This window comes from Equus caballus, chromosome 23 (genome assembly GCF_041296265.1).
Source record: "Equus caballus isolate H_3958 breed thoroughbred chromosome 23, TB-T2T, whole genome shotgun sequence".
Classification (NCBI taxonomy): domain Eukaryota; kingdom Metazoa; phylum Chordata; class Mammalia; order Perissodactyla; family Equidae; genus Equus; species Equus caballus.
This window is the reverse complement of record NC_091706.1, coordinates 37,707,501-37,722,585: the sequence shown is the minus strand read 5'-3', so window position 1 is coordinate 37,722,585 and position 15,085 is coordinate 37,707,501. Positions and strand designations below refer to the sequence as shown.

The window sequence follows — 15,085 nt, the reverse complement described above, 5'->3', positions numbered from 1 at the left end:
AAAAGGGCCGCTCCATCAGGAGAGTTTATCCAATTATCATTAATTCCCACTCAACCCTTCTATGAATTGACACCAGTGTATTCGCCTGATGAAGTAAGGGAAGCCACTACACATGGTTACCAGTGGTCCCCAATAGTCAAGGGTTGGATGATAAACCAAGGAGGGAAGATTTGGGCCCCCAAATAAACAGCTTGGGGACTCCTTAAGAGTGTTCATGCTGTCTTAAAACTTGGAAAAGTGGTTCATTCCAAGATCAGCTAAATCCTATTTGGGTAGGGCCTCGCTTGGTGTTACTAACCACTCACTCTTTCCTAAAGTTAGAAGGAGTCATCCCTTGGATCCACCACACAGAGTAAAAAAGGCGCCCATGCCTGAACATCAAGAGAGATCGTCACAGACAATTGATGACTCTGAGTTTTCCGGCAAACCAGTCTCTGATTTGAATAAACTCTTGTTTCAGAGACACTATACAGATAAGTAAATCCCAATGACCTGTCAACCTTTGAAGGACTGGCTATCCACCCGGGGCTCTGCCCTAGAAACAAACCAACCCCATACCATTTAGGTATGGTATGCTTCCAAGGAGGTTGCATGTTCCTGGGCAGGAAGACTAGGTCCATCAGAGAAGGATGGCAACCCAGTATCTAGACTATAAAAGAACTGGTCACATCTGGAGATGGGGGGGGGGGGGGCAAGTATGCCCAGATCCTAAACATATTCTAAAGGCATTGAAGTTATAAAATTATAGATGGTTGTTACGAACAACCGGGGGTTATGCCTATGGTAACCCACAAACCTATTTGAGATTAGCTGGAAATTCTGCTCCTCTACTGGTCCCTATGACAACGCCCATGCTCAGCAGGAAGCAGTTACATAAGACAGACCGTCGACCTGCACCCCTCAAGAATGAGGAGCAGGATAAAGACTAGAGGAGGGATTTTGTCACTGACTACTTATCCTGAGGAACTCAAGGGTGGGTTTGGACATTTTAATTGTTTTTCCAAGTTGTTCTTTTGCCTTTTGTCATGTTAAGGAGATGCAATCACCAACCACACTGAACGAGACCAAGCCTCACCATAAGAGCTACTCCTATGACCTTTGCCTTATTTTTAATGCTAAGATCTCTCCAGGAGGAGCTTGGATCTTATTACCGTAACCTGCAGTGTATGTGGAAGCATGTTTTCCTACTGAGCCTGCTCAAGCAAATACCCACCCCTCTCATTTAAATATTCATTCCCCATCCAAAATAAAAGTCCCTGCTTCCCTTTTTTGGGGGACACCGTGACTTTGGAAATGATTCCTCACGGTCACCTATTTGCCACAAATATGCTTTACTTTGTGAGACAACTACTTCTGGTGGAGAGTTTGATTTCACTCATCAGGAGGGAACCCACTTTGGTTTCGGTAGAAAGGACAGAAGCTCCTTTGTCAGGGAGCTTGCCTTATGTATCTCTTCATCTGGCTGTTGATTCATATCTTAATGTCTTATGTAATAAACCAGTAATCTAGTGAGTAAACTGGTTTCCTGTGTTCTATGAGCCACTCTAGCAAATTAATCAAAACCTCTGATTTATATCCTGTTGGTCAGAAGCACAGGTGACAACTTGGGCTTGCGATTGGCATCTGAAGTGGAGGCAGTCTTGTGGGACTGAGTCCTCAACCTGTGGAATCTGATGCTGGCTCCAGCAGAGAGTGTCGGAATTGAGTTGAATTGTCAGGGAATCATCAGGTGTCAGGCAATTGCTTGGTGGTGTAGGAACACTACCCCCACAACACACATCAGAATTGGGTACCAGAATCTTTATCAGGTGAGAGCTCACAATGTGAAAACTCACCCTGCGCACATGTAGGACACAAGCACTATTCAGTGTGTGTGCTATTCTATAAAAACGTTGAGAAAAATAATGTGAAACGGGGAAGTAGGAGGGTGGATAGATGACCTAAGATTAGCAATGAGCTGATAATTGTTGAAGTTGGGCACATGGGGAGGGGTTGGTCATTATACTGTTTTCCCTGCTTTTGTCAATATCTGAAGTTTTCCACAAGAAAAAGTTGAAAAAACAGAACACAAGAGTAAGTGAATTTGGGTGCATGCATTTGTAGGAGAGGAAGACATTTCCTCTACCCTCTCTGGGTTCTTCTGGCCAGAGAATGAATTAAATTCACACGAGACAGAATTACAGGAGAAAATTAAACAAAGCTTTATAACATGTATACCTGGGAGAGGCTCAGGCAAGCTGAGCAACTCCCCAAATGGCTGAAGCCCCCACCTTAAATATCATATCCAACTAAAGACAAAGGAGGATGTTGAGGGTGGGGGGAGTCAGTTACAGGAGGTTACCAGAAACAGGAATAAGATTATTATGCAGATTTAAGTCCTTGCGTTCTGTATTGATAGGAGTTTCTAGAGATAAGGTCATCCCCCTTCTTCCTGGTACAGAGAGGGAGACAACTTTACAGATGGAGATTTCCCTTACAAATGTAAATGTTTCTTAACAAACGGTAACCAAGTTCCACGCCTTGGAGCCTCCTTCCCTGTCCCAGTTTATTAAAAGCAACCAGCCCCAAATAATCCTCATGCCAAAGACACATATCTTGGGGTCGCCAATGCCCGTCCCCTACACAGTGGACTGGACTCCTGCTAAGTGGCAGGTGGTGACTGGGGCACATGATAAACCATGGCTTCTCTGAGGTAGGCTCGGAGAGGCTGGACAAACCATCCTCCTCTCACAGCCATGCTACAGAGCTGTAGTCAAATCAGATCCGTGGTCATGATCAGGGCACCTCTTCTCTGGGTGAGAGCCCCATCAGAGAATCTGATCAAAGCCATGGACCCCACTTCAGAAAAAAGCACACACTCGACTGCAACTCCAGCCATGGAGAGTCCTGTGCACTGGCCACAGAGGAATGTCCAGTATGTGAGACAGCTGGCCCTGATTTTCCCTGCTTGGTGTGCTCCAGCCCCCGTGTCTTAACTATGTGGGGAAAGAGCTGACCAATATGCGCTTCAAGGACAAGAAGATATATAGTGTAGGAGGTGATGCCCAACATAAAAGCTGGCGCATTTCCCTCCGCACATGGCCGAGAGAAGACAAGCTCTGTGTGGTCAGCAGGGGCAGGCGCTGGGGAGACCAGGAGAGGGCGGTCCAAGCACACAGAGCTGCACTTAGTACGATAAGTAAGTCTAGAGATCTAATGTGCAGCCCGATGACTATAGTTAACACTGCCATCTCATATACTGGAAATTCCCTAAGAATAGATTTCAGTTGCTTGTATCATGAAAAAACAGACAATTATGTGAGGAGATAGATATGTTAATTAGCTTTATTGTAGCAACCATTTCTCTATGTATCTGTATACCAAAACATGTTGTGCACCTTAAATATATATCATTTTTATCCAAAAAAAAAAAGACGTCTGTGATATGATTGGCCAGTAGCTGTACTAGGACTCTGACTTCCACGATGGCAGGAATGACACTCCTGCTGGATTCAGGCCCAACCTTTAAAAGGACTGGCAACTTTTGCTTTCTCACTCTTAGAAAGCAGCCACCACTCTGTGAGAAAGCCCATGCATCCACACAGAGGAGGACCAAGGCTCCCGGCCATCAGCTGCTCTCCCCTCCCCTCCAAGCTCCCAGCTCTCAGCCAGCACCAACTTGCCAGGCATTTTGAGCAAGGCCTCAGCTGATGTCACATAGGGCAGAGAGGAGCTGTCCCCACCTTGACCCTGCCCAAACTGTGAAATCTTGAGTAAATAAATAACGATTCTCATTTTAACCCACTAAGTTTAGTGTTACAGGCTGTGAATGTTTGTGTTCCCCGCAAATCATATGTTGACGCCCTAACCCCCAGTGTGGCTGTATCTGGAGATAGGGGCCTGTCAGGATGTGCTAAAGGCTAAATGAGGCCATAAGGGTGAGGCCCTAAGTTGGTAGGACTAGTGCCCTGACAAAAGGAAGGGACATTCGAGCCCCCTCTCCACCACGTGAGGACGTGGGGAGAAGGCACCAACCAGGAAGAGGGGTCTCACCAGGAACCCACCCTGCCAGACTTTGGTTTGGGACTTGCAGCCTCCAGAACTGTGGGAAAATGAACTTCGGTTGTACATGCGGCCCCGTCTGCGGCACTTCGTTGTGGTGGCCGAGCTGACAGGTCACCCCCAGCCTCAAAGCCTCTGCACCCTCCTCCTCCTGCCTGGAATGTTCCACGTAGTGAATGTCTGCCATCAGCCACCCTCAGCAACTGTGTCTCTAATGCAGGGGGCATCGCTGACCACCCTCCATGCACTCGGCCAGGGCTCCCTCCCTGTTCATCCCCCTCTGAGCAGCTGGCCCCTCCCCACAGCACAGGCCCCTCTGCAGCTGAGACTTCTGGAAGAATGCCGCCCCTCCCTGAGCTCAGCACGGGACCTGCACACACAAATTCTCTGTTTTAGAAAAGCCAGCGGTACTGCCCAGGAAGGTAAGAGCACCTTTTGACCCAGAAGTTCTGCTCCTAGGTATAAACTCCAGTGAAGGGTGGGACACGGTCCGGGATAGTGTGCTCCCGGAGCCCCGAGCTGGAATGGGCCCAGTGTGTCCCAACAGGAGAATGGATGAATGTGGCTTATCCACACAAGGGACACTGAACAGCCACGGGAACGCCTGCCCTGGCTGCCCCCAGCAGCCGAGTGAGTCGCCTGGGCAGCCAGTCCCCAAAGAGGGATCACTTATTCCTTCTGCTGCAGGTATGAATTTGCTGCAAGAATCAGCATTATTTCTTTTTAAACCTGATCAATGTGGCTAAGCTCCCACCCACCAGAGGTAGAGAATATTTTCAGTTGGGTTTGTGGAAACCCCTCCCTCACTCATGGATCGTAAAGAGTCATATAGGACTGTAGGGGCCCATACGATTGAGGATTGGGGTCTTTAGTCTTTAGTTCATTATGGTTGCCAAGGAATGCCCATTCTCCAAGCCCCATGACCTTCTGGAGGCAGATCCTTCTGCCAGAGCTCGTATTCCCCCACATTCCAGGAGTCCCAACCCTCCCGACGCCACCTCCACCCGCCTTCCCATCACTGCTTGGATTTTGCCCTTTTAACACCCGCAGTGCTTCCTCTCTGAGATTTCAGCTCTGTTCTCTCAGGAGCCTGGTTTTTTCCCTTTTTTTTAAAGTCTGTCCAACTTGCTGAGGAGCAGGGAGCTGAGAAAAAAAGAAACTCTCATTCTTCCAGTCACAGCTATGAGAATGAGACTGAATTAACGCCTCAGCAAATTATTCTCCCATGCCTTTATTTTCTCATCTTCAGACTTCGGTGAGTTTTCTCAAAAGCTCCTGCCTGAAATATTTGAACAAATCATTAGGTTGTACTCATGTTACTTTTTATCTGTTATTTCTGGGTCATGTTTTTTCATTTGCATTTATTTCTTCACTATTTTTTCTTTTGTTCTCATGAAAAAGACAGAGTGGCCAAAAATGAGCAAGTCTGGAGTTTAGATATGTGTCCACTACTCTTCCATGAGTGTGTTTATAAGCTTTATCACACCAGATCCTTTCCTAATGTGTGTAACTCACAAGTATTTTAAAAGGTTAGTCTTGTGAATACTTATTTTCCCTAATATATGAAAAAGAATGCACGTGGCACCAGGCTAACTTTTCTCAGAGGTTAACTCCAAAGTGGCCAGAGCCATTTGTCGCCTTATAAGGCAAAGGTCTGTAAGACCAATGCTGGCAATTCTTCCTTTATAAATCTCTTAAAATCTGTTCCTTCTTTCCACTCCTTGCTGTCAGCACATTTGTCTAGACCCATGTGGCTCTCTGCACAGGGGACTGAATAATCCACTGCTGTTTCGCCTGCCAGTACCTGTCCATATCCCACACCCTTACCTCTTCATTGCACACTGTCCAGCCTCCCATAACCAGCAGATGCATCTTTGTCTGAGGTTTCTCTGAGGCTGCCAGATGCCTCCTTGATGCCCATGTGGCATGCTGGAGTGCTGGGGAACCACTCAGATCTCCCTGTGAGAGAGGGAAAGAGTACCACTCAGATCTCCCTGTGAGAGAGGAGTGAGAGAGGAGTGAAAGCTGTGGTTACCTGAAGGCCTCCAGCTCTCACACTTTTAGGATCCACCATGTATTCCAACTAAGGCCATAGCTCCTGGGGCTACTCCAGGCCAGCGACAGAGCATGGTGGGGTATAAGAGTCAGGCCATTCCTGCCCAACTCAGGACTCTTCTAACAGTCAACCTTTGCTGTGGGGCTCCTCATCAGCCTGGCCAAAACTTTCTCAGAGCCTTTCTCCGGGTCTCTTCCTATATAATCCTTCCTTCCCACATTGTAGTCAGTGGTTGCCCCGCTTACCCCGTTCCCTCTTTATCTTTCGCAGGCTACTCTCCGCTTACATTTCTAACTGTCTTTGCTTTTGTTTCCAAGAAAACTTGAAATAACACAATTGGTATCCAGAGCGGTTCCAGAATGCTGGCGAGAAGATGAGATTTTGAGACTGGATCACTCACCATGAGCTGGCAAGGAGGATCACGATCCAAGTTTATGTGGGACAGTCAGATCCCACATACAAGCATGGTTGCACCACTGCTGAAAAACTTACCACTGACGACCAGGGGGACATCTGACGGAGAGGAATGCCCTTGCCAAAGCAATGGTTCAGGTATTTGAAAGTTATGGGGAGTACAGTATAAAATGATAGTGGAGTCGGAAGATTCCCTGCAGAGTGATAATAAGAACAGTTAGATAGTTAAGGGCTAGTGGGAGAGTCAGAGGCATCTTTGAAAGCTTGCAAAGAGGCTCTTATCCCCTGCAGGGGAAGCGGACAATATAAGGAGCAAGCACAAGACTTCAAAGAGTCATAAATCTCCAGAATCTTTAAAATGCTCAGCCAAGGCAGTCTGTTACACTGAGGCCAGTGCCCCAATTTGGAAAACTCGAGACCCTGAAATATGGAACGGGGACATTGGTGGATGTCCCCAAAGATTTTAGCTCCACTGACTGCCCTGAACATGCACAGCTTGCAGAGGTGGCCCACACCGCCTTATTAAGAGCTAGACTTCCCTTGAGCAGGAGGACACTGCAGAGGCCTCTCCTGCAAGACAACACCTGCTTCCCCCACCCCTGCCCTCAGGAGCTGCCCCCCTAGTGCCCCTCCTGGCTGCCAGGCCAATAACCAGGGTGCAATCCAGCATAACCCAGCTGGGGACATGCCTGGCCTGATGAGGGAGAAAAAAGATTATATCCAAAGGACTTGTAAGAATTGGCCAGCATATACTGTCAAGAGCAGAGGAGTACCCAGGAACTAGATTACAAGAGCTCTTGACCAAGGGGCTGGAAGGTAAAAGCCAACAAGCAGGGAAACATTGATTTGGGGTCACTTTCTAGGGACATGGGATTTGATACCTTGGCAAGGACCCCAGGGGATGGGGCAAACATATTGGTACGTAGCTTTCTGAAGCCTGGAGAGCAAAGGTGAAATGCTTGAGTGGCCATAGCAGATGGTAAAATAGGATGGAAAAAACAGATGGAAAATAGGATCAGAAGCAGTTCACAGTCCTTGGAATGAACAACAATATTCCTTTATAGTTTTGCACCAAGGCTATGTGCGCATGCCCACCTTCTGTCTTAGGATAGCCCCAAGAGGTCTGGACCATCGGCACATTCGCAGAAAATCACTTTGATCCATTACATCAATAAAATAAAGACGTGGCTAATATGCTAGAGACCTCGATAAGAAACATGTGCTCAGAAGGTAGGAGACAAACTCTATAAAGATTCAAGGACAGGCCACTTTAGTAAAATTTTCAGGAATTCTAAAATCTGGGACTTAAAAGAAGGAGGTGGGTCAGGAGCATGTCAGGACATCCCCTCCAAAGTAAAGACACATTGTTGCATCTTGTATTCCCTACTACAAAGAAGGAACTAGAATGTTTGGTGGGCCTCTTCAGGTTCTGGCAGCAACAGTATCTGCATCTAGGAATCCTGCTCCAGTCCATCCACCAGAGGATGTGGAAGGCTGCCAGCTCTAAGTGGGGCCTGGAACAGGAAAGAGCTCTACAGTGAGTCCAGTGAAAGCAGCTCTGCCCACTTAGACCAGGACACCTGGCAGGCCCCGTGATGTGGGTGGTGTCAATAGTGAGAAAAGATACAGTGTAGGGTTCATGGTAAGCCTAAGTAGGAGGACAACATAGGGCCTTGGGGTTCTGGAGGAAGGTCATGCCATCTGTAATGGAGAGTTCTACACATCTCAAGAAACAGCTCCTGGCACATTACTGAGCTCTGATGGAGATAGAATGCTTGACTACAGTGTACTAATGACCATCCATCCAGAACTGCCCATTATGAGCTGGGCTCTGTCTTACCTGTCAATTCATAAAGTTAGGTGGACCCAGCAACATCTATTGTAAGATGGAAGTGGTATATCAGGGATTGAGTCCAAGTAAGATCAGAGGGCCTGAGTTATCTGCATGAACAGGGAGCCCAGACCTCCCTATCACCCACATGATTGCATCAGCTCCCCTTCTTCAGCTCCTACCTATGGCCATGTAGCAGGGTATCATACAAACAGCTGAAGGGGGAGGAAAAAGCCCAAGCATAGTTTACAGATGAGTCAGCTCGGTTTGTAGATGCAAACTGAAACTAGGCAGCAGCATTACAGCCTCATTCAGGCTGAAAGGATTGGAGGACCATCAGACATAATGTTAACCATAATCCACCAGACTCAGAAGCAGTTCTCTTTTACTAAAGGAACTGCTCCGTTTCCATGGATTTATGATTGGGAAATAAAACCCAATCTTTGCCAAAATCTCACTTATGCTTCATATCAATGACATGCCCTTTATCCCTGCTTATGCATTTGGGAAAGAGAGAAACAACACCAATTAGTTAAAACCCATTAATTAAAACTCTAAAGAACTGATTTTATGGAGAGGAGATATGTGGGAGCTGATACCTAACACACTTTATTTTTATGAAAAAGAGAAAAATTCTACAAAATCACGAGGAATTGAAAAAAAAGTAAACATTTTCCAGAATACATTTGAAAGTGCATAGTTGAAATTTAAACCATTTTCTGTATCTAATGATATGAAATCACAACAGGAGACCTCAGGCAACAAGAAGGATACAGTTATGTCCTAGACATTCTACTTACAGAAACAAGTGTGTTATACATTTTAATTCTTTAATTCTGGGGACTGCAAAAGAGGGACCAGACGGTTATAGGGTTTAACCCTCAGTTAACTAGAAAGTCAAATCAACAACTTGAACCATCTTCACATTAGCATGATCTGGGGAACTTTCCAAATTCTCAATGCCCAGGTCCCACTTCAGACTAATTAAATCAGAATTACCGGTTTGGGTTTTCGGTTTGTAAACTCTCCAGGGGATTCTGATGTGTGGCCAAGATTGAGATCCACCACCTTGAATACTACAATTATTTTAAGCTTTAGCTTACTATAGTTATTTTAAGTTTTAAACCAGATTAGTTTAAGTTACAGATTAAATCTCTACTGCTGGATGGAAGCACATTTGCCACGTGACCTTTAATTTTACTAGAGTATTGGAATAAGAAAGAAACCCAAATCCCTGGTTAACATTATGTCTGATGGTCCTCCCATCCTGGGGGTGGCCGTGTGACCCAGGTCTAGGCACTGAAAAAAAAAGTGAATTTCATCCTTTTCCCCATTCTGCTAGCCCTGAAATCTGATATAAATTCTGAAACAGAGAAGTACATCTTGCAATCAGAAAGCAACTGTGAAATAAGTCAGACTGAGAAAGACAAATATTATACAATTTCACTTGTATGTGGAATCTAAAAAACCCTAACTCATAGCAACAGAGAACAGATTGGTGGCTGCCAGAGGCAGGGAGATGGGGGATGGGGGAAATGGGTGAAGGCGGTCAAAAGGTACAAACAGAAAAAACCCTGAAAGTAACAAGTATAAGAAAGAAAAGTCAACACACTGAGGAGCATGGAGCATCGAAACTGAAAGAACTTGGGTCTTTGATGTCATCACTGAGTCACTGAACTAAAGCAACCAACTACCTTCAGAATTTTTGTTGTGTGAAGAAAATTATTAATTAAGCCACTATATCTGAACTTTCCATTACTTGCAACTAGATGCATTTCTAATGAATACACCTTGGTTCTCTCTCAAGCTATAAATCACTCAACATTTACTATGGGCTAATAACTTTACAGATATCATCATTTTTGAGTCACATGGCTACCCCAAAGGATAAGTGCTATTATTCCCATTTTACATATGCAGAAACTGAGGCCCATACAAAGTAATACCTTGCCCATGGACATACAGACCTTGGATTCTAAGCCAGACTTGCTTGATTCCAATGCCAATACTCTTAATTACATTGCTAAAAAGCATCTCATGGTTCTAGGAATATACAGAATGCTCAACATTTACATCATTAGATATCTGAAAAACCAATGGGCTTAACTTGCTCGGCTAACTGCAAAATTACAGGATAAACTCTTTTTATTGCTGTTGTGCAAAACCACAAGATACTTTCAACTCACTCCAAACAAATAAAACAATCCCCTTTTGAAAGCACAGAAGACTTGATACATAACATTGTTAACAACAATCTAGGACTCTGGTATGTGATCACTTTCTTTTTCCTCCCTGGTGAAAAGGCAAACGAAGAGTAGGGTTTTCACGTATGTTTAAGACAGCTACATGGATGTGTCTGAGAGGATCCAGGGTGCTGCCATGTGTGGTGTTGAAAATACAAATGTATCCCTCCAGGTATTGTGTGGTAGGGTGTATTTGTGAAGGTTTTTTCTTGGCTAGTGAGTACCATACTATTTGTCTAATAGGCACTGCTGATGGACCTCCTGCAGTTCTTATTCTGTATTCTCCTCTCTTGAGCATTTACTGGAGAACTTTTTTTTTTTTTGGATTGGCACCTGAGCTAATCTTCTTCTTCTTATTCTCCCCAAAGCCCCCCAGTACATAGTTGTATATTCTAGTTGTAGGTCCCTCTGGTTGTGCTATGTGGGATGCTGCCTCAGCATGGCCTGATGAGCGGTGCCATGTCCACGCCCAGGATCCCAGCTGGTGAAACCCCGGGCCCCCGAAGCAGAGCGCGGGAACTTAACCACTTGGCGGGGGGGCCAGCCCCTACTGGAGAGTTAATGGATTAGGGGAAGCAGTCCAGAGGCAGCCTTGTTGAGTTTGGAGTCAGGCTCATGGGATCCAAGCTACTGAATGTTTCCCCTTTTTCAATGAAATGAGGGGGAAAGACCTACTCGAACTGTTCTTAGGAGATTTAAATGAGCTGAAATACAAATATAATATTTAAGGCAGACAATAATAATAAGTCTTATTAAACATCTACACGCTGAGTGGTGGGGTAGGTGCCTGGGAAATAAGGCCAGCTCCTGCCCTCAAGAAGCATACAGTCTAATGATTTACCAGTCTCAAGGCTAACACCTTAAGGGGCAGGAAACAGTATGATTTGGAAGACAGTTAAATCTGACACGACACACCTGGGATCAAGTACTGATTCCTTGACTCTCCAGGGGGCCCTTCAAAAGATAGATCAGTGTCCAAACCCTAGGACCCGCCAAAGCGACCTTATCTGGTAAAGGCTCTTTGCAGATATAATGAAGGACCTCCAGATTAGATCATCCTGGATTATCCTGATGAGCTCTAAACCAATGACAAGTGTCCTCCTAACAGAAGAGGAGAAGACAGAGAGAAGGCCATGTGAAGACAGAGGCAGAGACTGGAATCACGCAGGACAAGCCGAGGAACCCGGGACCAGCAGAAGCTGGAAGGGGCAGAGGATTCTTCCCTAGAGCAGTGGAAGGTGCACAACCTTGCCAATAGCTTGATTTCAGACTTCTGTCCTCCAGAACTGTTAGAAGATAAATTCTGTGTGACACGACCAAGGTTGTGGTGTCAGTTCCTTCATCTGTAAAATGGGGCTGACATCCTAACTACAGTCTCATTTCCTACAGTGGAAAAAGGGATAACTGCAGTCTGAAGGAACGGGCAGACGTTAAACTTGGCAGACATTAACTGAGTGCTCATCATGATCATTCATTGTGCTAGGCGCTCTCCTGTATGACTTAGCTATCTATCCAACTGATCAGGTAACTAAGGCTCAGAGAAATTTAGTAATTTGCCCAAAGCTACACAGCTAGCTAGCGAGAAAAACAGGATTACAATTCGAACCGACTCCCGAGATATCGCTTTTATCCTGCACGCCAGACTGCCAGAGAGGATGCAAATGAACGCACTCTAAAAACATTACCTATTTTACTCTTAGTTCAAGATACAGGATTAACCGAACCAAACAAGTCTCCCGTTCGACAACTAGCCAACCCTCGCGAGAGCGGAGTTTCTTCCACAGCTGCGAAGCTGCAGGGTTCATGACGTCACTTTCGGGAGCCGCTAGCACGTCCTCACCCGACGGATCCTTTCAAGGGCCAAACCCTCGCGCCCTCGCGCCTCTAGATGAGGTAAATGGGAGCGGGCCAATAGAAATGCCGAGTTTCCGTTTTTCTGGCTAATTCCCACCCCTTAACCCCAGCTCTGCCGAGGAAGAAGGAAAAAGCAGGCCCAGGGGCGGGGCAAGGCGAGGAAGCGGAAGCGGCGGCCCCAGAGCGGGGATTTGCGCCTGCCTGCGTCCCACGTGCGCGGTGAGTCCGGGGGGCTCGGCGACTGCCAGTGGAAGGGGTTCGCTCCCTGTCCTGGCGGCAGAGAGGGTCTCCCCGCACTGCCAGAGCGGGTGGAGGTGTTCACATCTGTCCTCTGCTGGGCGGTCTTCTGTGGCCTGTTCTATTCTGGGAGTTTGGGCGTTGGAGGGAGCCTGGCGACTAGAGCAGGTTTACGATCCTTTTTCCTACCACCTTGCCCTGAGAGTGCTGGGTTAGCATGCGCTACCTTCACCCTCTGAAATCTGGGCCCGTGCTAGTTGCGTTCAGCCTTTCTATCATGTGTTTGACAAACATCCATTCTGCGCCCGATCAGTGCTAAGTCTGAATTTGCAACCTGAATGTACAGTTGCAAGTTCTAAGCGCTGGGAAGGAAACAGACTGAGTGCTGAGATGGAGAATAGGGGAGTCTGAAGAAGTGATCGTTAAGCGGAGACCTAAAGCATGACCAGAGGCAACCCTGAAATCTGGAAGCCCAGGGAAAACTACGTTAAGGAGAGAGAGTAACTTAGGGCTAAGTTCCTGAGGTGGGAGCCATGGAAAGGGGATCATAGTAGTGAATGGGGAGTTAGGAGCGTCCACGATCAAGTTAGAGGAGTTGGGTGGGACGATGTTCTGTAGGGCTTTGAAAGCCGTGGTGGGGGGTTTAGATTTTCTTCACAATGGGAATACATTGCCATTTCTAGAAAACATTGAAAGCTTATAAGCAAGGGAGAAACATGATAGGCCTTGGTTCTTTTTAGAAAATGTATACAGTTTGGATTACTATTGATTATATAATTGCAGACGATATGATGATGGTTTGGATTAGGGTGGTGGTAGTAAGATGGAAGTTGGAGGGTTAGAGATATTTTTAAAGGAGATTCGAGAAGACTTACTGAAGGATTGAATAATGTAGCAGACAAGAGAGAGGAAAATGTCAAAGGTAAGTCTTAGGTTTCTTCCTTGAGCAGTGAGGTGGACGATGTGCCCATTGGCTGAGATGGGGAAGAAGAGGGTGGGGAAAGACAGGTGAGGATGTGATTGTTTGGAGGTAGTTTGCAGTGGAAATGTAAAGAATGATATATTTTGGATCTGTTAAGTGTAAGGTGCCTGTTAGACACTGAAACGAATATGTAGGCAGTTAGATACACAGGTTTGGAGCCCAAGGAAATGTTCCTAATGGAGTCCTCAGCATAGGAAGCCGTGGGATTGGATGAGGTCACCTAAGGAGAAGTGTGGAGAGAGAGAGGAAGATTTGAGGAATGCCAACATTTAGGGGTTGGATATTCAATGTTTACTACCATCAAAGTGCACTGCTAAGCCTCCTGAGAGGAGTAAAGAAGGATCAGTCAGCTGTCCCTCTATCTCTGGGGAATCTGCAGTTTCCCTTCACAAGGCAGAATTGGGCTCTCACTCTGCTTCCCTGAACACTTTATATATGTTACAGTTATAACACTTGATTACATTGTATTTTAGTTTGCTGCTTGTCTCCCCAATGATACAACGCTTTAATTTTTTTTCATATGTTGTTTTCAAGACAGTGGCTTTCTAGTACCTAGTATGTAGGTATTGAATACATTTCAAGTCCAGAGTATTAAGTTATAAGAAGGCCATCAAAATGTGCCATAGGGATGAGAAGGAGAATCATTTGGGGAAGGGAAGACCTGTGGAGAAATGATAAGAAATTGTCCTTTAAGCTGGATTTGAAGGATAGAGGGGGTTTATATTGATAGAGAAATAGCTTTACAGTTTGGATCCTGAAAAAGAGTGGTAAGGAAGTAAGTTTGGCTTCAGTGTGGTATTTGTGATGGGGGTAAGTTAGAACCAAATTTTGAATGACTGTGAATGCCAGCTGAGTTTGAAATTTTTCCTGTAGGTCGTGGGAAAGTTTTGAACTTGTCCAGTGAGGAAATGGAATGAAATGGGTGTGTTAGTGGAAGATTAATCAGGCAGCAGGAAGCGGATCACAGCGGATTGGATCTAACGGCAGAAACTAATCTGAGCAAGAGATAAAGAGCCTGGTGGGGTAAGAGAGAGAGGAAAAAGAGGAGACACTTCCAAGAGACACTGGAATGTGATGGCTGGATATGATGGTGTACAGGCTCCCCAAGCAAATGCATTTTGCTAAGTGAAAGAAGCAAGACCCAAAAGGCTATGTACTATCTGATTCCATTTATATGGCATTTTTGAAAAGGTGCAAAACTAGAGGGATGGAAAAACAGATCAGTGGTTGCCTGGGAAGCCCAGAGAGGATAATTATAAAGACACTCCACAGGGGACTTTTTGAAGTTATGGAATAGTTCTGTAAGGTGTGGTGGTGGAGACATGACTGCATTCGTCAGAATCAGCAGTGTACACCCAAAAGATTTAACTTGACTGTATGCAGGTGGGGCAAAAAACATGTCTGGTTGGGGCCAGCCCGGTGGCGCA

At 45.8% G+C, this 15,085-nt stretch overlaps 1 protein-coding gene and 1 long non-coding RNA gene across 7 annotated transcripts in view; one reads left to right on the top strand and one right to left on the bottom strand.

Annotated features, from left to right (window-relative positions):
* Positions 1-3,306: 3,306 nt before the first annotated feature.
* Positions 3,307-12,423, bottom strand: LOC102147952 (uncharacterized). The gene is made up of 4 exons (XR_002803222.2): positions 12,271-12,423; positions 6,590-6,705; positions 5,869-6,000; positions 3,307-5,320 (listed from the first exon to the last, which is right to left on the bottom strand). It is a non-coding gene; the product is annotated as an uncharacterized lncRNA (long non-coding RNA).
* Positions 12,397-15,085, top strand: part of PUM3 (pumilio RNA binding family member 3) — a 40,658-nt gene continuing 37,969 nt past the window's right edge. For 2 of the 6 annotated variants that reach the window (XR_011431629.1, XM_070248882.1), the window contains exon 1: positions 12,397-12,658. The gene's annotated coding sequence lies outside the window, so the exon portion shown is untranslated. Of the gene's footprint in view, positions 13,599-14,531; positions 14,682-15,085 lie in introns of all 6 variants that reach the window. The other 4 variants (XM_023627278.2, XR_011431630.1, XM_070248883.1 and 1 more) reach the window with 4 other exon arrangements.